We start from the raw sequence: 24,983 nt of genomic DNA, 5'->3' as shown, positions 1-24,983 counted from the left end.
AACCAGCCCCTGAACAACAAAGGCCTCAGCACTGATCCCTGTGGAACACCATTAATCACAGCCTTCCATTCACAAAATACCCTTCAACCGCTACCCTCTGTCTTCTATGGCCGAGGCAGTTCTGTATCCATCTTGCCAGCTCCCTTCTGATCCTGTGCGACCTCACCTTTTGTGCCAGTCTGCCATGAGGAACCTTGTGAAAGGCTTTACAGAAGTCCATGTAGACAACGTCCACTGCCCTTCCTTCATCAATTATCTTTGTCACTTCCTCAAAAAGGTAGTGAGACAAGACCTCCCCTTCACAAGGCCACCCTACCTTTTGCTAATAAGTCAATTTATTTCCAAATGGGAATAAACCCTGTCCCTAAGAATCTTTTCCAATAATTTCCCCACCACTGACATAAGGCCCACCAGCCTATCATTTCCTGGATTATCCCTTCTATCCTTCTTAAACAAAGGAACAACATTGGCTATTATCCAGTCCTCTGGGACCTCAACTGTAGCCAATGAGGATACAAAGATTCCTGTCAAGGCCGCAGCAATTTACTCCTTCGCCTCCCTCAATATTCTGGGGTAGATCCCATCAGGCCCTGGGGACTTATCTACCTTAATGCTTTTAAGATGCCCAATACCTCCTCCTTTTTGATATCTACATGACCCAGAATATCTACGCACCCTTCCGTAGACACATTATCCACCAAGTCCTCCTCTTTGGTGAATACTGATGCAAAGAACTCATTCAGTCCCTTGCCCATTTCCTCTGGCTCCATGCATAGATTCCCTCCTTTGTCCTGAATGGGCCAATCTCTTTTGCTGGCTACCCTCTTGCTCTTTGTATATGTATAAAATGCCTTGGGATTCTCCTTAATCCTGTTTGCCGAGGACTTTCACGATCCCATTTAGCCCTCTTGACTCCTTGCTTAAGTTCATCCCTACTTTCTTTATAAGAACTAGGAGCAGGAGTAGGCCACCTGGCCCTTTGAGCCTGCTCCGCCATTCAATGAGATCATGGCTGATCTTTTGTGGACTCAGCACTTTCCCTCCCGAACACCATAACCCTTTATTCCTTTATTCTTCAAAAACGTATCTATCTTTATATTCTTCAAGGGCTTCATCTGTTCTCAGCCGTCTAGACCCTACGAAAGCTTCCTTTCTTTTTTTGACTAGACACACCATATCCCTCATTATCCAAGGTTCCCGAAACTGGCCATACTTATCCTTCATCCTCACAGGAACATGCCGACCCTGAATATTAATCAACTGACCGTTGAAAGACCCCCACATATCAGATGTTGATTTACCCTCAAACAGCCGCCCCCAATCTAAATTCTTCAGCTCCTGCCTAAAATTGTTGTAATTAGCCTTTCCCCAATTTAGCACCTTTACCCAATGACTACCCTTATCCTCATCCACGGGTATCTTAAAATTTACAGAATTATGGTCACTGTTCCCGAAACTCTTGACAACTGATAATTCGACCACATGACCAGGCCCATTCCCCAATACCAGGTCCAGTACGGCCCCTTCCCTAGTTGAACTATTTACATATTGTTTCAAGAAACACTCCTGAATGCTCTTTACAAACTCTGCCCCATTCAAGCCCTTAGCATTGAGTCCCAGTCAATATAGGAGAAGTTAAAATCATCCATCACTGCAACTCTGTTGTTTTTAGATCTTTCCAGAATCTGCCTACATATATGCTCCTCTATCTACTGCTGGCTGTTGGAAGACCTGTAGTAAACCCCCAACATTGTGACTGCACCCAACCTGTAGTAAACCCCCAACATTGTGACTGCACCTGACCTGTAGTAATGTAGTGTTTCAATTAGAGATCAAAACAAATTTAATGAGATGTGACCTATTCACAAGTTGTACCATAGGGATTCAGCCGTTGTCTCACAATTTTGGGGGTGGCATTCTCCGATCCAGCGGCTAAGTGTTGACGCCGTCGTAAAACCTGGAGAGTTTTACGACAGCATGAACGGGCCGCTGTCAGTAGCGAATCGGGCCCGCAAAAGGGGCTAGGACGGGCGCCGCGAGAAGCGGAGTGGGAGCGGCCCCAGACCAGCATCAGATTGGCACGACACGACAATGACGCTGGCCCGCATCGCTAAAGGTGCCCGAGCGACGCTGAGTCCCGAGACCCGCAAGCTGGCCGCCACCCGCCGTGCTACCCCGAGGTTCAGGGACCACGACCTGAACATGCTGCTGGACACGGTGGAGGAAGGCAGGGTGGTCCTGTGCCCCAGACATGGACACCACCATCCGCCGTTTGTGGAGGAAGGTGGGCAATGCCATTAGTGCTGTGGGGCACACCCCACGTACCAGCGACCAGTGCCGGAAGAAGATGCACGACCTTACGAGGGCAGGCATGGTGAGTACACAATGACGTGCCCCTGGCACCACCCCGGCATACCACCCATACATGTAAAAGCTGCCCCCCCCACCCCCCAGGAGGATGTCAGGACCCTACCTGACGCACATGGGCTGCACCCACCCATGTCAGGTGCTTTGGTCGGGTGCCCCGCGCTGCCTGCGTCGGACTGCCTAACACTGATGTTTGTACCCCCCCCCCCCCCCCCCCCCCCCGCCCCCTGGAGAAGACTGCCCACAACCACAGGAAGCGGGAGAGAACCGGAGGGGGTGCACCCATACTGCACCGTCCATGAGTAGAGGGCATTGGACCTTGTAGGCGGAGCCGAGGACCGGGATGTTGCCGGCTGTCAAGTCGGAGGCGAACCAGCAAGTGAGACCCCCCACCTGACTACCCCTCCAACCCCCTCATGCCCGTCCACTGACACAGAGACCCAGGAGGCTGAGACACAGAGGACGGACATCCAGGACACCGAAAGCCAGGATACGGACACTCAGGACCCAGATGCACATGACACCGAGGACACTGACACACAGAGGACTGAAACCCAGGGAACGGACACACAGAGGACCGACACACAGAGGACTGAAACCCAGGACACTGACTCACAGCGGACTGACACGCGGAGCATTCCAACCCAGAGGACTGACACACAGAGGACTGAAACCCAGGGAACGGCCACACAGAGGACCGACACACAGAGGACTGAAACCCAGGGAACGGACACACAGAGGACTGACACAAAGGACTGACACCCAGGACACTGACTCACAGCGGACTGACACGCAGAGCATGCCAACCCAGAGGACTGACACACAGAGGATGCCAACCCAGACAGACCGGACAGTGAAACACCGACAGGGCGAATCAGGGCCCATCGGACCACGAGTCAACCCAGGACACCCCGGACTTTGGCTCGGACGACGACCTTGACTTCTCGGCACTGCTGTCACCCACACCCTCCACCATCGCAGAGACACTCACCTCAGTTTGGGCATTTTAGTGATGAGGCTTCTGGGACACTGATTGGTGCGCACCACACAGCCGAACCGGTGCGGCAGGTGGAGGTAGGAGCTGCCAAGGGGACGGATGGTCAGAGGGCAGGCCAGGCTCAGCAACCAGCTGCCGTCCAGATGTTTCCTGGGTTCCTGGACTTACCAGACCCACCCGCACACCCGATGCAGATAGGCACCCAGGACTAGACAACGGGATGATGGCTGGCTTCCAGCAGCTGCAGGTGGAGGGGTCCATCTGTGTCCAGGAGCAGGGAGTGGTGCTGGTCATGGCTGCCACTCAGGTCAACACCGCATGAGTAGCGTCCGTGGTGGAGGCAATGGGGGCGACGGTGTCGGCCAGGGGTCAGGTTATACAAGGCGTGGGGCTTCATGTGCATGTGTCATCCGTGGCCCTACAGGGCTGCCCTCTCACAGGCAGCCATGTGCCAGAGCCAGCTTGACATTGCAGCCGTGCTCCGCAGTCTGGCCGAGTCTCTGCAGGGCATGGCCCAGTCTCAGCAGGCCATCGCTGAGATCATCAGCGGCATTGCCCAGAGGCTGGGTGGCGTTGCACAAGCCCAGGGGGAGGTGGCGCAGTCCCATACAGGGATGGCCCACTCCCTGAACTCCATCGCTGCTAACGTTCAGACCCTGGTCGATACGACAGTGGGCCTCCAGGACTGGCAGCGCCAGGTGTCAGTGGTGCATCGGGGCTTGTCTCCGCTCGTACCCCTGTCCAATGGAGAGGTCCGGGGGCCACTGGGCACAATGAGGGAAGAGGAGGGGCTGGGGCCTGTGCCGGTGATATTATTTAATGGCGGGCCGTTCCTGGCCGGCGGGGCAGTCCTCCCCACACCCCCCCAAACCAGGAGGCCCTCCCCCCATCACCCCCTCGTCCTCCCACCCATGGCCGTGCCCGTCCCACCACCCATAGGTCCCCCCACGCCGACCCCCTCACCTCCTGCCTCTGGATCGTGAGCCAGCACACTGGCTCATGATTTTTAAAAGCAGGTTAGAATGGCACCGGCGTGACCTGGGGTCATGCCGTCAGGACTTCGAACCATTCAGGCCGCAGAATCGCCAGGTCCCTGGCGAATCGCTAAACAGACCCCCTCCGGCGATTCTCTGGCCGCCCACGCGACACCGATCACGACCGCACCATTTTGGCTTGTTGGGAGAATCGCGAAACGGCGTCGGACCGGTGTCGCGCCAAAACCCGGCGGGAATGGGGATTCTATCGACCGGTGCAGGCTGAGAGAATCCCGCCCTGGATATCCCTTTGCGAATCCATTGTGTCACCTGATCCTGACCACTTGATGGAGCCATTTGTTGTGTTGGAACACTTTGGGAGGAAAGATCGGTAGGGAAAAGAAAACCTCACTGTTAAGCATGTCTTCACCTGACATTGAATTGTGTTTGCCTGGCAAAAGGACATAAATGCCAATAACTCTGGAACTGCCAGGCTTTCAAACTGATATGGACAGAGCTCTGAGTCGTCCAGATTGAGACAGCACAATTACATTTCCCGTGACATGTAGAGTGCAGTCCAGCCAGTTGCTGTCATGTAGACTGCTTGCAAAAATGCTTTTTTACTTATTTGGACAATATATCTTAAGCTGTAACAGCACCCTGCCAAGATGTGGTTGCTTTTACAGTTGTTAGTTTAATCAGCTGCATAAATTGAAGAAATAATAACGATCAAGCAATTACTTTATCTAGAAAGAGACTGGGGAGGCCAGGCAGAAAACTGTTGAGTGCAATCTGAGGATGGGGTAACAAAAGTAAACAGATAAACCATTTTGTTATAGGAATGAATACAATGGGTGTAGATAATGAAACATTCCTGGATTTCTATTCACAAATATTCACTTTCCAAGTACCCAATTCGCTTTCTCCATTGTGACAAGGACTGCACAGTTGAGTGTGTGTTGAGGGCATTAATAGCAAATTTCCCAGTGAAACACATTTTTGTGATTTCAGTGCATATCTAGCATATTTTCCCAGCAATGCACAACATACCCTGGCAACCAAGTTTTCTTCAATATATGGAGCTTTATTTCTGTATTGTTCAACGCATTGACCCTGGCTGAGAGAGCACTTGTACCCCTCCACTCATGATTTTCTTTTAAATGAAATCTGACGCTGTTGGTCAGTATGGATTACAGCTATACATCATCCTTTGTATGGTAATATTATATCTTGATTTCTTTTTTGCCAGGCCATTCTGCTTGAAGTCAGAACACAATGTTTTTCCCTCCTAATTTAAAAAAATAAATCAATTTTGGATGCCAATTGTATCTCGATACACTTCCATAACACACTGAAACCCAACACGGGTACAGAATGTGTTCAGAAAGCCTTTCTGTGGATTATTTTCAGGTCACTGCTGCTTATGTTGGTCACGGTTATTATAGGTAAATGCAGAACTAATACGAAACAGCTGCCATAAAAGCATCTAAATTTAAAGATAGTGACTTTTTTCAGTTACAACTCTCACTGAATATTACAAGGCTCATTGTTCTGTGTCTGTCTCTCACTCCAGTGGCTTTTTTTTCAGTTGACAACACAACACTTGCTATCTAATTACTCAAGGTGCATTGGACATCACCATGCCAAAGGTAGTACATCCAGTTTATTGACAAAGTATCATTAAACCCCAAACTGAAAACATGGCCTGTAATAAAAGGATGCACAGGACAAGATTGCCATGTTTTAGGTTTCTGACAGACTTGAAATTAACCCTTGCAATACAACATGTTTTGCATTTCATTCGATTGCTAATTCCACAGCAGTTAGCAACATTGATGTTTGGACTGTAGCACATACTAAACTGGATGATTGAAGAATAGAAATGATAATTTAAACAGAAAATACGTTGGCACCACCAGCTGCCGGTCAAAGGATATTTAACGTACCACATGGTTAGAAAGATGAATTGAGTGTTGATTTAAGTTGCAGCACTTATATTGACTCCTAATGAACAATGTCTTTTTTTTTGGATTTTGTAACGTAATGCAGGAAAGAACACACAGAAATCAGGAAGGTTTCAGTTCAGTGGCTCTCTATTCCATTCTATCAAACATTTTAAGTAAAAAGGAGTTTTTTTTAAGAATGCAAAATAAACAAAACATGTTGAGAGTTCATTCAAATTGACTTGACAGAATTGACTTAAGTCAAAAAATATTAACCCAGGTTTTGTTGTCAATGGTGGAGTGATGACTCACCATCGCTCCATAATTTCAAAATGACCACAAAAATCTAGTGATCTCTGTGCCATGGATTTCATTTTTCTTGACGCTAATTTGAACTTTGTGTCAAGTCAGGGGAATGTCCGGCCATCCAGCAACAGTGATTTCATTAAGCACGGTAAGCACCAATCAGATTGAAGATGCTCACAGATAGCAAACCAGGAAGTAAATGTACTGCCTCTCCTTCATTTTTTATAAATTCTGGTTTAGCACAGTGGGCGAAGACAGCTGGCTTGTAATGCAGAACAAGACCAGCAGTGTGGGTTCATTTCCCGTTCCAGCCTCCCCGAACAGGCGCCGGAATGTGGCGACTCGGGACTTTTCACAGTAACTTCATGAAGCCTACTTGTGACAATAAGTGATTATTTAGTTGATTTATGGTAATTCAGCTTCCAATGCATGTGTTCCAATCTTTATTTCATCCTCCACTGAATTTAATAATATTGGAGTCTTGTAGCTGTGGGGAAGAAGCTGCTTCTATGTCTGGATGTGCGGGTCTTCAGACTTCTGTACCTTCTGCCTGATGGAAGGGTCTGGAAGAAGGCAATGCCTCGTTGGGGGGGGTCTCTGATAATGCTGTCTGCCTTCCCGAGGCAGCATGAGGTGTAGACAGAATCAATGTGGGGGTGGCAAGCTTGTGTGATGCGTTGGGCTGAGTTCACCGCACTCTGCAATTTCTTGTGATCTTGGGCTGAGCAGTTGTCAGGCTGTGATGCAGCCGGGTAGGATGCTCTCTATCGCACAAATGTAGAAGTTTGTGAGAGTCGATGCAGACACGCCAAATTTCTTTAGCTTCCGTGTTGCATCAACGTGAGTGGACCAGGACAGACTGTTGGTGATGGTGACCCCCAGGAACTTAAAGCTATCGATCATCTCCACTTCGGAGCGCTCTGCTTCCTGAAGTCGATGATCAGTTCCTTGGTCTTTCCAGCATTTAGAGAGAGATTGTTTTCGGTACACCATGCAACCAAGTGATCTATTTCCCTTCTGTAGTCTGATTCGTCGTTGTTTGAGATACAACCCACCACAGTCATTTCATCCGCTAACTTATAGATTGAGTTGGAGTTAAATCTTGCCACAGTCATGTGTGTATAGGGAGTACAGTAGAGGACTGGGCACACTTCCTTGCGGAGACCCGGTGTTGAGGACTATTGTGGTAGAGGTGCTGTTGCCTATCCTGACAGATTGCAGTCTGTTGGTAGGAAGTCAAGGATCCAGCTGCACAGGGAGGGGTCAAGTCCAAGATTGCAGAGTTTGGTTATTAGTCTTGTCGGGATAATGGTGTTGAAGGGGGAGCTGTAGTCGATGAACAGCAGTCTTACATAGGTGTCCTTGTTGTCGAGGTGTTTTGAGTGTTGATTGCAGAGCCAGGGAGATAGCATCTGCTGTGGACCGGTTGCGGTGATAGGCAAACTGCAGTGGATCGAGACCGTCTGGGAGGCTGGCAGTGATCCGTCTCATGACTAGGCGCTCGAAGCATTTCATGATAACAGACATTAGGGCAGCTGGCTGGTAGTCGTTGAGGCAGGCTACCTTGTTCTTCTTTGGTACTGGTATTATGGTGGTCTTCATGAAGGAGGTGGGGACCTCAGAGCAGAGGTGTGAGGTGGTGAAGATATCTATGAATACACTCACCAGCTGGTCTGCGCAGGCTCTGAGTGCTCGCCCAGCGACTCCGTCGGGGCCCGTCGCTTTCCGCGGATTCACTTTCAAGAAGGCAGCTCTTACCTCTGAGGCTGTAATAGTGAGTATGGGTGTGTCCAGGGCTGTTGTGGTACTGATGCATTGGCTGACTTCTCAAAACGGGCATAGAACTTGTTCAGTTCATCGGGGAGTAATGCTCCAGCCCCAGATATTCTGCCTGGCCTTGCTTGTAGCCTGTGATCTCGTGTAAGCCCTGCCATCATCGTCGTGGGTTTGTGTCATTGGCCTGGGACTCTACTTTGATGGGGTATTGTCTTTTGGCATCCCTGATGGCTTTCCATACGTCTTACCTGGATTTCTTATGTAGGTCAGGGTCGTCAGACTTGAAGGCCTCTGTCCGGAACTCCAGCAGGGAGCGGACCTTTTGGTTGAGCCGGGGATTTCCGATTGAAAGTGGTCATCAGGGGAGAGATCATAGCAGTTAAGGCACATGCGGACGTGGAGGCGAGGGAAGAATGACAGATATTGGTAAATGAGATTTTAAGTGTGGATTGCAGGTATTCGAGTGATCCTACCCCAGAACTATTGCCGTACTGGAAAGAACTGCAAATGATGTCCATGGAAAAGGTGGTGCGACAATTGAGGTGGGCAAAAGGGGCACTATATGAATATGGGGAGTTGGCTCTTGGCTCATCGACTAAGGCAACAGGAGCCAGACAGGGAGATAGGTCAGGTTAGGGACCAGGAGGGTCAGCTAGTCTCTACCTCAGAGGAGGTGAAGGCCTTCAAGGCCTTCGATGAGAAGTTATATCGGTCAGAGTCGCCGGGGGATGGACGAGTGATGGCGGAGTTTTAGGGGATCTGGCGTTTCCTAAGGTGGTGGAGGAGTTGTGGGAGGAGTGGGAGGCCCCGCTATGTTTGGAGGAGTTTCAGGGAACACTGAAACAGATACAGTCAGGGAAGTCACCGGGGTCGAATGGGTTCCCTATGGAATATTATAAAACGTTCATGGATCAGTTGGGTTCTCTGTTGTTGGGTATGTTCAAGGACTCGGCTGAGTGGAGCACTATCTCAGAGACATCGGTGCAGGCGTCCGTCTCGCTACTCTTGAAGAAGGACAAAGACCCCACGGACTGTGGATCATACCATCCGATCTCCCTGCTGAATGTAGATGCCAAATTGCTGGCCAAGTTGTTGACTTTAAGACTAGAGCCGTGTCTCACAGAGATAGTAGGGGAAGATCAGGCTGAGTGTGTGAAGGGGTGGAGGTTGTTGGTGAATGTGTACCGGGTGCTTCCTCTTGTAACTGGTCCAGTGCCGGGGGTCATTGTAAAACTGAATGCGGAGAAGGTGTTTGACCGGTGGAGTGGGAAAGATACCTCTTTACGGTATTAGAACAATTTGTGTTGGGTCCGGTGTTTGTGTCGTGGGTGCAGTGCTCTATGTGGCACCATTTGCTAGTGTCTGTGCGAGCAATATGATCTCTGGAGCCTTTCGACTGCATCGGGATACAAGGCAGGAGTGTCCGATATCTCCCTTGTTTGCGATGACAATTGAGCTGTTGGCCATGTCGTTGAGCACCTCGAAGGATTGGAATGGGATCATTAGAGGTGGGGTGGAACACAGGGTATCGTTATATGCCGATGATTTATTATTATACGTTAGGGACTGGGAGAGGTCTGTTGGGAGTATTATGGGGATTCTGCGGTGATTTGGAGCTTTCTCTGGTTACAAACTGAATATAAGGAAGAGTGAAACTTTCTGATGGGGCATCAGGGGTGGGGATGGGGTGAGGGAACTGGATTGAGGAAATTGCCATTTTGATTGGTAAGGACTAGCTTCCGGTACTTGGGAGTACAGGTGGCCGGGGTCTGGGGTTGGCTTCAGAAGCTGAATAATACAAGTTTGGTGGGGAAGGTCAAGGCGGACCTGCAGAAGTGGGATTATTGCTGGCGGGTCGAGTTCAGTCGGTTAAGTTGAATGTCTTGCCGAGATTCCTATTTTTATTCCAGTGCTTCTCGGTTTTTCTGTTCAAGTCATGTGTTTGAGAGGTGGACCGGCTTCTCACTGGGTTTATTTGGGTGGGCAAGGTCCCGAGGATTTGGAGAGGGGTGCTTCAGAGAGAGAGACTGGCAGGGGGCCTGGCGTGCCAAATTTGTTATATTATTATTGTGTGGCTAACACAAATAAGTGGCTGGAGTGATGCAAGGATCTGGGGGTGCTTTGGGTCCAGGTGGAGTTGGAATCAGTTAGGGAGACAAGCCTTGGGGCACCAGTGAAGTATTCAACAAATTCTGTGGTGGTGGCGGCGTTAAAACTCTGGCGGAAGATCCGCCAACATTTCAATTTCAGGGCAGCCTTAAGGCTGACTCCCATTTGTACCAACCACCTATTCGGGCTGACAAAGTTGGATGCTATATTTGGTGAATGGACGGAGAGAGGGTTAGAGATGGTGGGGGATTTATTTTTTGGTGGGGTGGTTTGCCAGCTTGGAGGAGTTAAAGGAAAAGCATTGGCTTGTGGACATGGACGGGTTTAGGTCCCTCAAGGTGCAGAGCTGAGTTGAGAAGTGCTTTCCCGGTGGTATAACCATCGACCTTATTGGAGTGGATTCTATCCTGCTCAAGGTCCGTGGAGAGGAGCCCTGTATGTACCAGCGTCTTGTGGGGGAGGAGTTGGGTTCAGTGGAGGGGGTGAAAGTGAAAATGATAGAGGAGTTGGGGTCGATTCTGGAAGAAGAGGTGTGGAGTGAGGCGCTGAGGAGTGTGAGCGCGATATCGTCTTGCGCAAAACTGAGCCTCATTCATTTCAAGGTAGCATTTTGAGTACACCTGACTAAAGCAAGGATGAGCCGATTTTCTGGGGGGGTTGAGGACAGGTGCGAACACTGCTTGAGGGGGCCCACTGACCACACACACATGTTCTGGATGTGTCCTAACCTGGTGGGGTTCTGGAGGTCCTTTTCTGACACCATGTTGGCGATCCTGAATGCAGTCTTGGAATGTGCCGGAAGTGTGGTCGGGGACAGTGGCATGGCGGCGGATCCTGTTGGTCAGAAGGTTGGCGACACCGCCGTGTACTTTGATGTGGCGAGGGGACTTGATGGAGTTTTTGCACCTCGAGAAGGTCAAATACACCGTGAGGGGATCGCAAAGATGGCGACCGTGTATATTACACTTTAGAGAATTGGTCACTGTTAGTTATTGCGGCGGATTTGTTCACCTGGTGAGGGGGTCGTTCTGTGAATTTGGGGTAGGGGTGAGAGGAGGGGGGATTGGAGTTGGTATATTGTGCAACGTGTTTGTTTATGTCTTGTGTAACTTCTGTATAAAACATTAAAATTTTACTTAAAATAATTTCCGGAAAAAAAGAACAATCGAAAAAGTTGATATTGTCATGAATATAAAAGAAAATGTCCAGGGTCAGCAAGTTTCTCCAGCAGTACAGAGCAATTCTCATCAATTCAATTACTTCAAACCATTTGTTGAAATTTCAACAGTGCACCCTACAGTGAATCATAGAAGCATTGACAGTGATTCTTGATTGCCACATTTAACAGCGCACGTGTGGACTCCAGAAGTTGTCATTACTACTGCAAAATCCAAGCAAATGATTAAGTGTGGGAAGCAGAAATTTAATAATGATATAGTAATGGGGTGCTTTTTGAAAGTTGGAGCATGCTAGGAAGGTTTACGAACTGTGTCTTATACATACTGTTTTTCTTGTACACAAGTTTTACGACATTAAGGTCATTACCCTTCAAAAATAAATTCATTTTGCAAAGCATTTAAGGATGGTTTGACATGAAAGGAGGAAAACGTGGACCCTGAAATAATTCTAAAAAAGTTCAAGAATATCTGTCTTCCAATAAAATATATAATCCTCGACATGCAGACATGCATTCAATTCAACAAACCAAAGAGCAGATGGATCAATACAATCTAACATGGCACCCCTGACAATCTTGGAGAAGAAATGTGCGTTTGGAACTTTCACTGATGAACTAATCAGGGGTCGAATAGTTTGTGGAATTCACAGTGATTTAGTCTGTAAACAGCTACTGCAAGAGAAAGATCTATCATTATAAACAGCCATTTGTATGTTAGACAAACAAAGAGAAAAAAGAAGCATAGATTTTAGATGGGAAATAGAGGCATTCAGAGTACAGGGTGCACCCTGTTCCAACTGCAGTGGCCAGCACTCTCAGAAAAAAACAGTTTCTTTCACATATGGCAAAAGGTGCAAAAAATGTGGGAAATGGAACCACTTTACTAAGTGCTGCAGATCGAAACCACAGCAGCTCTCCTCTGCCATCAGCAACATGGCAGCTGGTCGGTCCTCCAGGGGTGGGAGTGTCAGTACAGTAAATGAACTGGAGCTCAGCCAAAGCAACAAAGCTACACAGTCTCCAACAAACTCTATTGTGAAAGTGTCGACACTGTCACAGAAAAGGAAGAGATCTTCACCACCCTCAACATGATTTTCAATTACACATGACTGAAGTTAAAGATTGACACTGGAGCAAATGTCCAGCTGACTGTTACGCGAACTAGACCCATATGCAGCACCAGACCCCAGCACCCAGACGGACCTTGTGGCTTACGGCGGACAAACCATCTACACTGAATCTGCAGCTACTCTACATTGCACACAGAGCGGTTTCAAGTTTCATACAGTTGACCAAAATGTAAGGCCACTACCATGTCTTTGGGACAGCATTACTTTGGGGCTCATTCAACTTAGAGGCTGGTTTAGCTCACTGGGCTAAATCGCTGGCTTTGAAAGCAGACCAAGCAGGCCAGCAGCACGGTTCGATTCCCGTACCAGCCTCCCCGGACAGGCGCCGGAATGTGGCGACTAGGGGCTTTTCACAGTAACTTCATTGAAGCCTACTCGTGACAATAAGTGATTTACATTTACATTTACTTGGTCCAGAAGTGTATGCTCTACAACACCCAACCCCAGAGATGACAGCATCTAGACAAACCTCTTCAACTGTGACATAATTGGTAAGCTACCAGTTGTACACCGTGAGACCGATTATTCGTTACCACCAACAGTCTGCTCCGTGAAGCCATGAGCCATGAAGCAGAAAATAATCAATGAGCTGCATCAACTGACAGCACCAGGCATCATAACTCTTACAGACGAGTCCCAGAATGGGTTTCAGCAATAGTGGCCTCAGTAAAGAAAAATGGCAGTCAGGATATGCATTGACCCTGTACACTTGAACACGGCACTGCTCAGGCCTCATCACCCTATTGGGACAGTGGGACAGGTGATAGCAGATGTCCCAAATGCTAATGTGCTCAGAATCCTCGATGTGAAATGTGGGTTCTGGCAGATCCTGTTAGATGAGGAATCTTCTAAACTAACCACATTCATGCCTTCTGTAGGCAGATATTGTTTTCTTTGTATGCCCTTTGGAATACCCTCTGGCAATGAGGTCTTCCAGGAGTGCATGGAGCAATTCTTTGCAGGTCAACCTTGATGACATCCTAGTCTAGGTTCATACTATGCAAGAGCATGATGCACATCTTCATCTTCTCCTTAGTAGAATCAGGACCATACAGCTGAAACGTAACCCTGTGAGATGCAGATTCAGGGTCAACCAGGTTCCTTACATGGGTCAGTTAAAAAGCCCGATCCAGACAACACACTGGTTATACAACACATGGCCATCCCTGTAGACCAGCATGCCTTGCAGCGCTTTTTTGGGATGACAAATTATCTTTCTAAATTCATTGCATGTTATAATGAGGTCACTGGACCTCTTCGTCAACTCCTCCGCCAGGACATCGAACGGTACTGGCAAGAGCACCACAACGGCCTTCAACAGACTCAACCAGGCAACTCGCAGCCCCGCTGGTTTACAATACTTTGACATTCAAATATTCATACTTATATCAGCAGACACCTCCCTGCACAGACTTGGCACAGTCTACATCCAGAATGGCAGTCCAATAGCCTTTGCTTCAAGGTCCCAAACTGAGACTCGTGCACAGATCAAAAAGGAAATTCTTGCTTTAGTTTTCCCCTGTCAGAAATGTCATGATTTCATATATGGTCGGCCTGCACCTGTTGAAACAGATCACTACTCAATCATAACCATTTTTTAAAAGCCCCTCCACACTGCATCTGCACGACTGCAACACATGATGGTAAAGTTACAGCGTTACAACCGCAGCATCATCTAAAAACGTGGTAAGTAGCTGTACTTGACTGATGCCCTCTTCAGAGCCTCCTTCCCCACTACTGACCAGGCACATCATGAGGAAGGCATCATGAAAATAGAGATGCTGTCCTCTAATAGAATTCAGGAATTTAAAGACACCTCATAGCCGGACATCACAAGCAGACAATGCACAATGTCATCATAAAAGGCTAGCCAGAGTCCTCAAGGGAGCTTCGCCATGAGCTCCGCACATTCTTTACCATCAGGAGATTAACTTACCGTACAGGATGGACTGATATTGCTTGGCCAGTGATTCATCATCCCTACTGCTTTTCACCCAACACCTTCAACAGAGACATACTCAGTTGGAAGCAACCAGATACAGGGCCACGGAATCACTGTACTGGCTCTCCATGTACACAGACAGGGAAAAAGACGTTTCAGACGTGCTTCATGCCGATGGAGTCGCACACTCAAGCTACATCAAGCAAAATAACTGTTGTATTTACATGAGTTCCCAGACCTCCTGTGGTCATTCACAGCAGTTGACATCTTCAAATGGAATGGTAAACAACGTTTAGTCATAGTTACAAAAACAGAAAATGCTGGACAATGTCAGCAGGTCTGACAGCATTTGTGGGGAGAGAACGGAGCTAACGTTTCAAATCTGGATGACTCTTTGTCAAAGTCAAGCATACTTTCATTCTGCACAGATGCTGTCAGACCTGCTGAGATTGTCCAGCATTTTCTGTTTTTGTTTCAGATTCCGGCATCCGCAGTAATTTCCTTTTATTTAGTCTTGGTTGATTTGTATTTGGGCGGTTTTAACTTGACCACCTGCCAAACATGACAAGTGCCACAATCATCATTACACTCATGCGACACATCACCTCACAATGCATCCCACAGAGACTCATGGCAAACAACGCTCACCAATTTGTCTCCACTGAATTTCGTAACTTTGCACACGCGTGGGATTTTGAGCAGATCATGAACAGCCTCCTATATCCACAGTCAAAATGCGAGCAAAGAGGGCTCAGCCAAGCACCTTCAAGCAAAATGTGCTCTGGATTACACAGACTGCTAATATACTGCACTCCTGTTGCACGTTTTACTATGGGCGTAAAACGCGTTTATTGGAGTGTATTAACACGCCTCCGTATTCGACGTGTGCTTAACACTACTAGGCTCTGTTGTATGTATTTATTCAGCTTTAGGAGTCGCCAGTTGCCGTATAGACAACGTCACAAGTATTCCAAGGTCAAGTTCAAAGTAATAAAGACGATACACCGATTAGTAAGGTCCAAACGATAATATTTATTATACAGTTATAATAAATACTCATGCACACACTAAGAGACTAGCTATAACTAAACTTAAGTGAACAGAATACTTATCTAACAGGAACAGGCAAGGTCAGGGAACGAGGCCTTCGTCCTGGTCTTGTACTGCAGCCTTCAGCAAGCGTTCTGGTAACTGGGGGTTTAGCGGGCTTGGATCGCGTAGTGAGCGTCGTATTGGACTTACGGTTTCGGCGGCTGGTGCTCAACGGCTGGAGTCAGGATGCAAGATGTCAGTCAGAGCCGGAGCACGGGTTTTAACAGACCGGGCTATGTGGGGAATTTGCCTTTATACCCCTCTCTAATGTCCTTGCCCCCCTTCTAGGCGGGCTCTACCTTTCGGTACCGATTGGAGCGTTTCCAAACGGTTACCTTCGAAATCCTCCAATGCGAGGGCCTTCCTCGGTGTTGGGGGGTGGTTTCGATATTCGTTACTTTGGTGCCATCCTGTCTGCGCAACCAATCAAGTGTTACATTGAGATGGAAATGTTGCCATTGTTCGTGCCTGGATCTGGGCTGCCTCATCAGAATGCTAAGCGCTTTGCCATTAACACCTTTGGCTTGGAGATCTTGCACCTGGCCAGAAACTGGTTTGCTGCTTGCAAAATGCTAATTAGTTGAGAGCAGACTGTCTGCTCTCACTAAACAGGCTTTTCCTTCTGTCTTCCATTTTACTTTGGCTCAGTGTCCATTTTGCGTGGCCAGCATGGCTACACTCCTCAGCCTGCAAAATCTACCACAACAGGGCCTGCCCTCTTCAGCACGACCCCTGGGCCTAGGTCGGGTGCTCTTTCAGAGGATCGGTGCAGACCCGATGGGCTGAATGGCCTCCTTTTGCGCTGTAAGGATTCTATGATTCTTCACAGCTACACATCGTTCACAGTTTCTGAAGCAATGTACAAATTAATGTACAAGAAGTCTTTGAAGTCTGTGCTGCACCTGAGCAGGAAGGACTGCTTTATGTACTGGGTACACAGGGAAATAAATTCCACGGGTCCAGCACTAACATTTCTTATTTTGATGAAAAACATATTGCAATAGCCTAACAATTTGCATGTCATATTGAGTCCTTTTCCTTGTACCTGTGGATGTTGTACATAAAATCCTAAGATGTTTTCTATCTTAATGCAAGAGGGGCATCACTGTACATTAGAATGATACCAGTGTTTTCAGCACATTATAATGTGACAAATGAGAATACTTCACTAGGAGAAGATTTTGCAGGTATTTATATCACATGAGAAGGGCTGACAGCTGTGATTTAGATAAAATATCAAATTCTAAGGGGACTTAAACTGAGTAAACATATAGAAAATAAGACTGTTAACAAAATCACACTAAATAGATTGATGTAAAACAAGATTGGAGTTATATCCGAGATTACACGTCAGATTTTTTAATAAGCATCCACATTCCTCACAGTTACACTGTCGCATATTCAATTTATTTTTATAATAACCTTATATATCATATACGTTGTATAACATTCAATGGCATCCTCTGATATTACTGAACTGAATTCTCTGCTTCTTGACGTTGGAAATCCGAATCGCGATTGGGCGGAGAATCGCGCAAAATTGTAAAATCGAGGTTTGCACTCGGCGCCAATTCCGATGCCAGTTCCTCGCTGGCGCCGATATTGATGTTTGCGCCCCGCTCTGGCGGATCCATGAAAAACCATCATTTACATGGATTTGAATGTCATTAAGTGGCTTGGACACAGTAGGCTCCACTCTTCCATGATGCTCCGTCCCTCTCAGGCAGAAATCTTGTGCATGTGAATTAGTGCAAATATTGACAAGGGGGCCTGGGCACTATGGCTGCGGAGGGACAGCGGGAGGCTAATAAAACTCTGCGAAACCCGCAAACATTGTCGGGCTTGTTGCGGGTTGACTGCCTGGGACCGGGGACCAACTTGGTGCCAGGTCTATGGGCGCGTGGTGTCCCCCTCAGGATCAGGGTGCCTGGCTCAGACCGCCCTTGCTGCAGTCTGTCTTTTAAATGCACTCTTTTGGTGCTCCTTACAGGCCCCCTGGATGTTCACTCTGCTGAATACTGCCTGTGTCCTTTAAATGCTTAGGGAGCCTCTGACCATCTGAGCGCCCACCCAGGCCGCCCCTCTGGACACCCTCATACCTCAGCCCAGCTGTTTAATCAAGGGAATGGATGTGGCCAAACTCAATGAGGGGCCCACCAAACTCCTCAGAAGTGGTGTCCCATGGCAGAGGAAGCAGGGAATCAGCGGAGCTCATCCCAGCCAGAGCACACCTGCACTGTGGCCTTTGGAACCCTCCCTGGTTAACTGTCCCTCTCAGGACACAGGCCTCACCATTGATCTCACCCCCCGCCATCCCTCCGGATCTGCCGGGTTTTGTTGGGGAGGAGGTCAGCTTCTCCACCCTGTGCTTCGGTGCGGCTGTGGGATCTGATGGAGTTCCTGCTTTTAGAGAAAGTGAAATTTACCATAAGAAAGGCAAATGAGCGGTTCCATAAGAGATGGGGTTTATGTATTCTGCATTTTGGAGAACTAGACACCATCAACTGTTAGGGTTGGTTTGGGGGGGGGGGGGGGGGGGGGGGGATTGTTTCTATGTTGTAATGCTTTTCGAATGTTAAAATGTTAAAAATCTGAATAAAAATACTTATTTTTTAAAAAGGATCCATTTCCAAGGGAGACCACCACACTTGCTAGCAAGCTGGTGCACAGGAGTAAAAAGAGGGGGGGAGGCACCTGAGAGGGGGGAAGGCCTAGCAGCGGGTGGGGGGGGGGCAGAGCAGCAAGCTGGGGGGGGGGGGACAGGGAGTGAGAGGCAAGGGAAGAGGGGGGCAGACAAGGGGCGGCAGCAATGGGGGAAAGCTGCAGGGGTAGAGGGGCTTACGGGGGTTGAGGTGAGGAAGAGAGAGGGAAGGGTAGAATGTACAACAGGTCACCCGTGGAGTTGTTTGGAAAGAGAAAGGAGGTGGTGATGGATGCGACCATCAAGTCACGCTAAACAAGGAGTTGAAGTAAACTGTGGCTTTAATCGACTAGATCAGTGCCTGCCGGTGACTGCTCTGCTACTGAGAGCCGCCTACAGTGCTACTGTTCTTTATACCTCCCCGGAGGAGCCGGGGGGGGGGGGGGGGGGGGGGGGGGGGGGGGGGGGGGGGGGGGGGGGGGGGGAGGTGGGGGGGAGCCTACAAAGGCACCAACATGATACATCACAGATAATACCTTACAATGGTGGAGCCCTCATGGGCAACAGCAGGATACAGTTACATCCAAGCAGGAATCTCCTGCGGGCAATCAGGGAGGAAAAGGTCAGGGCATTGGCTCCTATCCCCATAAAGAGCTCTGGATACTCCGACAACCCAAAGACCACCACTAAAGTATATGATTCCACTCTCACCTCCGCGACCTTGGACATGGAATCAAAAAAGGTGGCCCAGAACCCGATCAGTTTGGGACAGGACCACAGCATATGGGTGTGGTTGGCCAGGCCTCCCTGACAACGCTCGCACTTGCCTTCCATCTCTGGGGAACAAACTGCTCATGTGTGTCCTGGTTAGGAGTGCCCTATACACCAACTTTCACTACATTGGGCTTAGCCCTGCACATGAGGAGGTGGAGTTTACACTATACAGTGCCTTGCTCCAGAATTCTACCCCTATCTCTAGGCCTAGTTCTTCCTCCTATCTTTCTCATATCTCATCCAGTGGGGCCCTTGACTCTTCTAACATTTACCGTCCCCTAATTCGCCCTCCTCTAACAGTCTGTCCAGTATGGTGTGTCTGGGATGCTGGGTGACCTTGTGGAAGCGGTCTCATAGCTGCAAGTTTCAGAGCTTCTTCCCTTTCGGGAGCTGGAGTTTCTCCATTAGTTTCCCCAGGGTCGCGATTCTACCGCCTATGTAGAGGTCCCTCATTGTCAGCACCCTTTTGTCCTTTCTCCACATTTTGTAGGTGGCATCAATTTTTGCTGGAATGAATTTATGGATTCTGCAGAGGGGGGCTGCAAAAGACATATCGTCAAGTTTGTAGTGGTGCCTGAGCTGGTTCTAGATCTTTAGGGTAGCTATCACTACTGGGCTCCCGGAGAGCTTGGTTGAGGGGAATGGGAGTAGGGTGGTAGCCAGTGCCCGGAGGGAGTTTCCACTGCAGGAGGTCTCCTCCATCTACACCCATTCCATCTCCGACTCTCCCAGCCACCCCCTCACCCTTTCTACATTTGCTGTCCAATAGTGAAGCAGGAGGGTCAACAGAGGTAAGCCCCCCCCCCCCCCCAGTTTGAACGGCAATGTCCCCAGCTCTGCACCTCCCTCCTGGGCGTTTACCAGGAAGATTTTGCTCTTACTGAGGTTTAGTTTGTATCCCGAGAAGGCTCAAACTCCCTCAAGAGTTTCATTATCTTACCCAATCTGGCTAGGGGGTTTGAGATGTAGAGGAGGAGGCCATTGGCATCGAGTGAAACTCTGTGCTCCCTACCTCCCCTCTGAATGCCTCACAAACCCTTTGAGAGCGATGACCAGTGGCTCAGTTGCTAGAGCGAACAGCAGCGGGGACAACGGGCATCCTTGTCTTGTGCCTCTGTGCAGCCGGAATAGCCAGAGCTGGTGTGTTCATTCGTACGCTCACCATTGGAGCACTGTACAGCAGTTTCACCCATGAGGTGAACACTGGCCCAAACCTGAACCGTTCATCATAGAATTTACAATGCAGAAGGAGGCCATTCGGCCCATCGAGTCTGCACTGGCTCTTGGAAAGAGCACCCTACCCAAGGTCAACACCTCCACCCTATCCCCATAACCCAATAACCCCACCCAACACTAAGGGTAATTTTGGACACTAAGGGCAATTTATCATGGCCAATCCACCTAACCTGCACATCTTTGGACTGTGGGAGGAAACCGGAGCACCCGGAAGAAACCCACGCACACACGGGGAGGATGTGCAGACTCCGCACAGACAGTGACCCAAGCCGGAATCGAACCTGGGACCCTGGAGCTGTGAAGCAATTGTGCTATCCACAATGCTACCATGCTGCCCACGGTACCTCAATGAGGTACTTCCACTTCACTTGGTCAAAGGCCTTCTCTGCGTCCAGAGAGATGATCATTTCTAGTGTCTCCTCCCCGGATGGAGCCATGATCACATTTAGCAGGCCTGATGTTCAGTGTCAGCCATCTGCCCTTGACAAACCCGATTCTTCTGTGATTATGTATGGCACGCAACTCTCCAGTTGCCTCACCAGAGCTTTCACCAGGACTTTGGCATCAGTGGTCTGGATTGAGATGGATCTGTATGACCCACACTCCATTGGGTTTTGTCCTTCTTAGGGATCAATGAAGTCGAGGCCTGTGCCACCATGGGCGGCAGGACCCCACTCGACAGCGAGTTGTTGAACATCTCCCACAGGTGCGGGGCCAGTGCTGCCATGAACCTCTAGTAGAAGTCCACTGGGAAACCATCTGGACCCAATGCCTTCCCTCACTGCATGTTTTGATGCATTCCATTATCCCCTTCAGTGCTAATGGTGCTTCCAGTCCCTGCCTCTTTTCCTCCCCCATGGCTGGTATGTCCAGCGATCCAGGAACTGTTTCATTTTGAATCCCCCTATGGGGCTCGGAGGTGTACAATCCCCGGTAGAAAGTTGCGAAGACGCCGTTGATTTCATTTGGAACCGTGACCATCCTACTATTCCCGTCCCTGACCTGTGCTATCTCTCTTGTGGAAGCCTGTTTCCTCAGCTGGTATGCCAGCAGGCGGCTGGCCTAGGCCCCGTGCTCAAAAAAAGGTCCTCTGTGCCCGGTGGGGCTGGTTCCCAGTGGAGAGCAGGTAGAATTCCAATTGTAGCTTTTTCCTGTCTGACCAGCAGCTCCATGGTTGAGGCCGTAGAGGACCACCGATGCACTTCCAATATGGAGTCAATCAGCTGCTGCCTGGCCGCCCTTTCCCTCTTGCCTCTGTGAGTCGTTGACACTCTTATTTCCCCCCCCTAATCACTGCCTTCAGTGTCGCTCACAATGTGGAGGGAGAGACCTCCCTGTTCTGGTTGCAGGTTACATACCCGTCGATGGCTTGTGACATTTTCTCGTAGGATGCATTGTCGGCGAGGAGGGCTGTGTCCCGTCTCCATGGGAGCCACTGGGCCCGGCCCATCTCCAACCTCACCTCCATGTAGTGTGGTGCATGGTCTGAGATTATTGTCCTGGACTATTCCCCCCCCCCCCCCCCCCCCCCCCCCCCCCCCCCCCCCCCACCCCTGGAAGCACCAATTTACACGCTACGAAGGAGCCTATGCGGAAAAGGCTTTGTGAATGTGGGAGAAGAAGGAGAACACCTTCTCTCTCAGGTACCACCACCCGCTCACCTCCCGCTCCCCCATTAGCTCTATGAAGGTGGTTAGTCCCCTTGCCATTCCTGATTATTCTCCCCCTTCCCCCAACGGTCTTTTTAATGAACTCAGCGTCAACCCAGTTTGGGGCATTTGTATGTAATAAAACCACCGGGGCCCTTCTAGGACTCCACTAACCATAATGTACTGTCCCCCTGGGTCAGTCACCATGTTCGTCGCTGTAAAGGCTACCTTTTTGTTGAACTGTAGAGCCCCCCCCCCCCACGCCCTTGTGTCGAAGCGCACCTGATATGTCTGTCCCACCCAACTTTTCCTTACCCTCAGTCGGTCCTTCTCTCTTTGGTGTGTCTCCTGAAGAAAGACTACATCGACCCTCAGGTTTTGGGGGTAGCATGGTGGCACAGTGGTTAGCACTTCTCACAGCACCAGGCACCCGGATTCAATTCCGGCCTTGGGTGACTGTCTATGTGGAGTTTGCACTTTCTCCTGTGTCTGCATGGGTTTTCTCCGGGTGCTCCGGTTTCTTCCCACCATCCAAAGATGTGCAGGTTAGGTGGATTGGTCACGCTGAATTGGCCTTTCAGGATACAGTTACATACAGTTACACAGGTTGGCAGCAGACTGGCTGTCTGACTTAGCGGAATTCCTGAAACTGGAAAAATTTGGATTTACCATCTGGTGGTCGGAGGAAGGGTTTCACTACACATGGAAGCAGTTCACCACCATCTTCGAGGACCTATTTGTGACCGTCAACTAGGGGAGTAGGGAGCAGAGAGGGAGGGTGGAGAGGGGGGGGGGGTGGGGGAGAAGGTGATCTAGAGGGGAGGGGTGGGGGCGGGGAGAAAGTGGGAGGGAGGGGAAGAGATAGCCTCCATAACACAGGGAAAGCGACAGGTGTACGGTAGAACGGGGTGTGGGGGCACACGAGCAACATTGCAGCAACATGCCCCAAAAGAAGGGCAAAGTCCCCAGACTAGGCCTCACCACCTTCAGTTGGCCTCGCCCTGAGATGCTGTACGCTGGGTTATGTGTGCGATACATTTGTTTGTTATAAAAGGAAAATCTCGCGAGACGACAACGGCAGCGAAATCCATCCAGGAAAAGCAAGTGACAACACCAGCAGCAGACCCACTCGCATATTGCCCCCTGTAATTGTTTCTCCGGCACCCAAATGTATATCTACTTCCTCAGTTCCCCCCCCCCCCACCACAAACAGATGCCTACTTATGAGTTAAAAATAATATTGCCAATTGTTCAGAGTTGCTGCTGTTGAGCTGGTGCATAATACCCTACCAGTTATTTTATTTTATGTTTGTTCTTTTTATGGTATGTTTGTGTGTGCTCATCTATATATATATATATATATATATATCTTATTCTGTGTGCATAACGGTAAATATACTTTGTTCAAAAACTCAATGAAAAACATTTATTAAAAAGAACAAATTAAAAAATAAAAAATAAAAGGAAAATCTTTCAATAAAAAAAATATATAAAAAAGCACAGTTCCAGCTGTCAGGCTCTTTAGCGTTAACTCTGGCCCCAGCGGTTAGAATGCCCGCTAGGCTGGGAGTTGCTTTGAATTCGCACCGGCAGAGTGCTGGCCCATTTGCATGCCCTTTTTAAAAATAAATTTAGAGTACCTAACTCGGTTTTCCCAATTAAGGGGCAATTTAGCGTGGCCAATCCATCTAACCTGCGCATCTTTTTGGGTTGTGGGGGCGAAACCCACGCAAACACGGGGAGAATGTGCAAACTCCACACACGGACAGTGACCCGGGGCCGTGATCGAACCGGGGTCCTCAACGTGGTGAGACAGCAGTGCTAACCACTGCGCCACCGTGCTGCCCATAACCATTTGCATGCCTGACTTACTTTCCGAACAGCGCCCTCAATGGGAACACGAATCACGCGCAATTCAGTCCTGGCGGCAACACTTTCTCCCAGATGGAGAATCCTGCCCACTGTCTCCTTCTCTAACACCCGCTGATATTTCCATTTTGTTTGTGTAATATTCTGCTGCATAATTTTGTGCTCTACAATACCCTGCCTGTTCTATCAACATCAACCATATACTGCCTACCCAGATAAAAACCAACAGTTTCTCAACTCAGTTAAACACGCGCTCCAGTATTCTCACGCAGAAGCAAATTGGAACATATTCAAAACGGCATTTGCAATATCGCTCTTTCACCATAGGGGAAGTAAGAGTGGAAAAGTGCTGACTAGTTTGAGGTTAGCATCACTGTGTTGGAACCTGCCATTGAAGCCAAACAGCCTGTTTTCATTCATTGCAAACGAGATCTGAGTGAGAAGACTCTGAATGTACTCACTAAGGCCCAATCAAAATACAGTCAAACAGACTGCTAGGCAGTGCGCCAGTGACAACAGGTTACAACTTTGCCAGAATGTCCCAGATGTCCAGGGAATGCAAGGAGCATGTACAAGGGGATCAAGCACGGGCAGCATGGTAGCACAGTGGTTAGCACAGTTGCTTCAAGGGTCCCAGGTTTGATTCCCGGGTCACTGTCTGTGCGGGGTCTGCATGTTCTCCCCGAGTCTGTGTGGGTTTCCTCCTGGTGCTCCCGTTTCCCCCCACAAGTCCCAAAAGATGTGCAGGTTAGGTGAATTGGCTGTGTTAAATTGCCCTTAGTGTCCAAAAAGGCGAGGTGGGGTTCCTGGGTTACGGGGACAGGGTGGAGGTGTTGGCTCAGATAGGGTGCTCTTTCCAAGGGCCGGTGCAGACTCAATGGGCCAAATGGCCCCCTTCTGCACTGTAAATTCTATGATATGATTCTATGAAAAAGGCAACAGATCCAACATCAAAGAAAATGGATTGGTTGAAACTGAGGAGGTCATCACCGACTGCAATA

Source organism: Scyliorhinus canicula, chromosome 4 (genome assembly GCF_902713615.1).
Source record: "Scyliorhinus canicula chromosome 4, sScyCan1.1, whole genome shotgun sequence".
NCBI classification, from domain to species: Eukaryota; Metazoa; Chordata; class Chondrichthyes; order Carcharhiniformes; family Scyliorhinidae; genus Scyliorhinus; species Scyliorhinus canicula.
Note: the sequence above shows the minus strand (reverse complement) of the source record.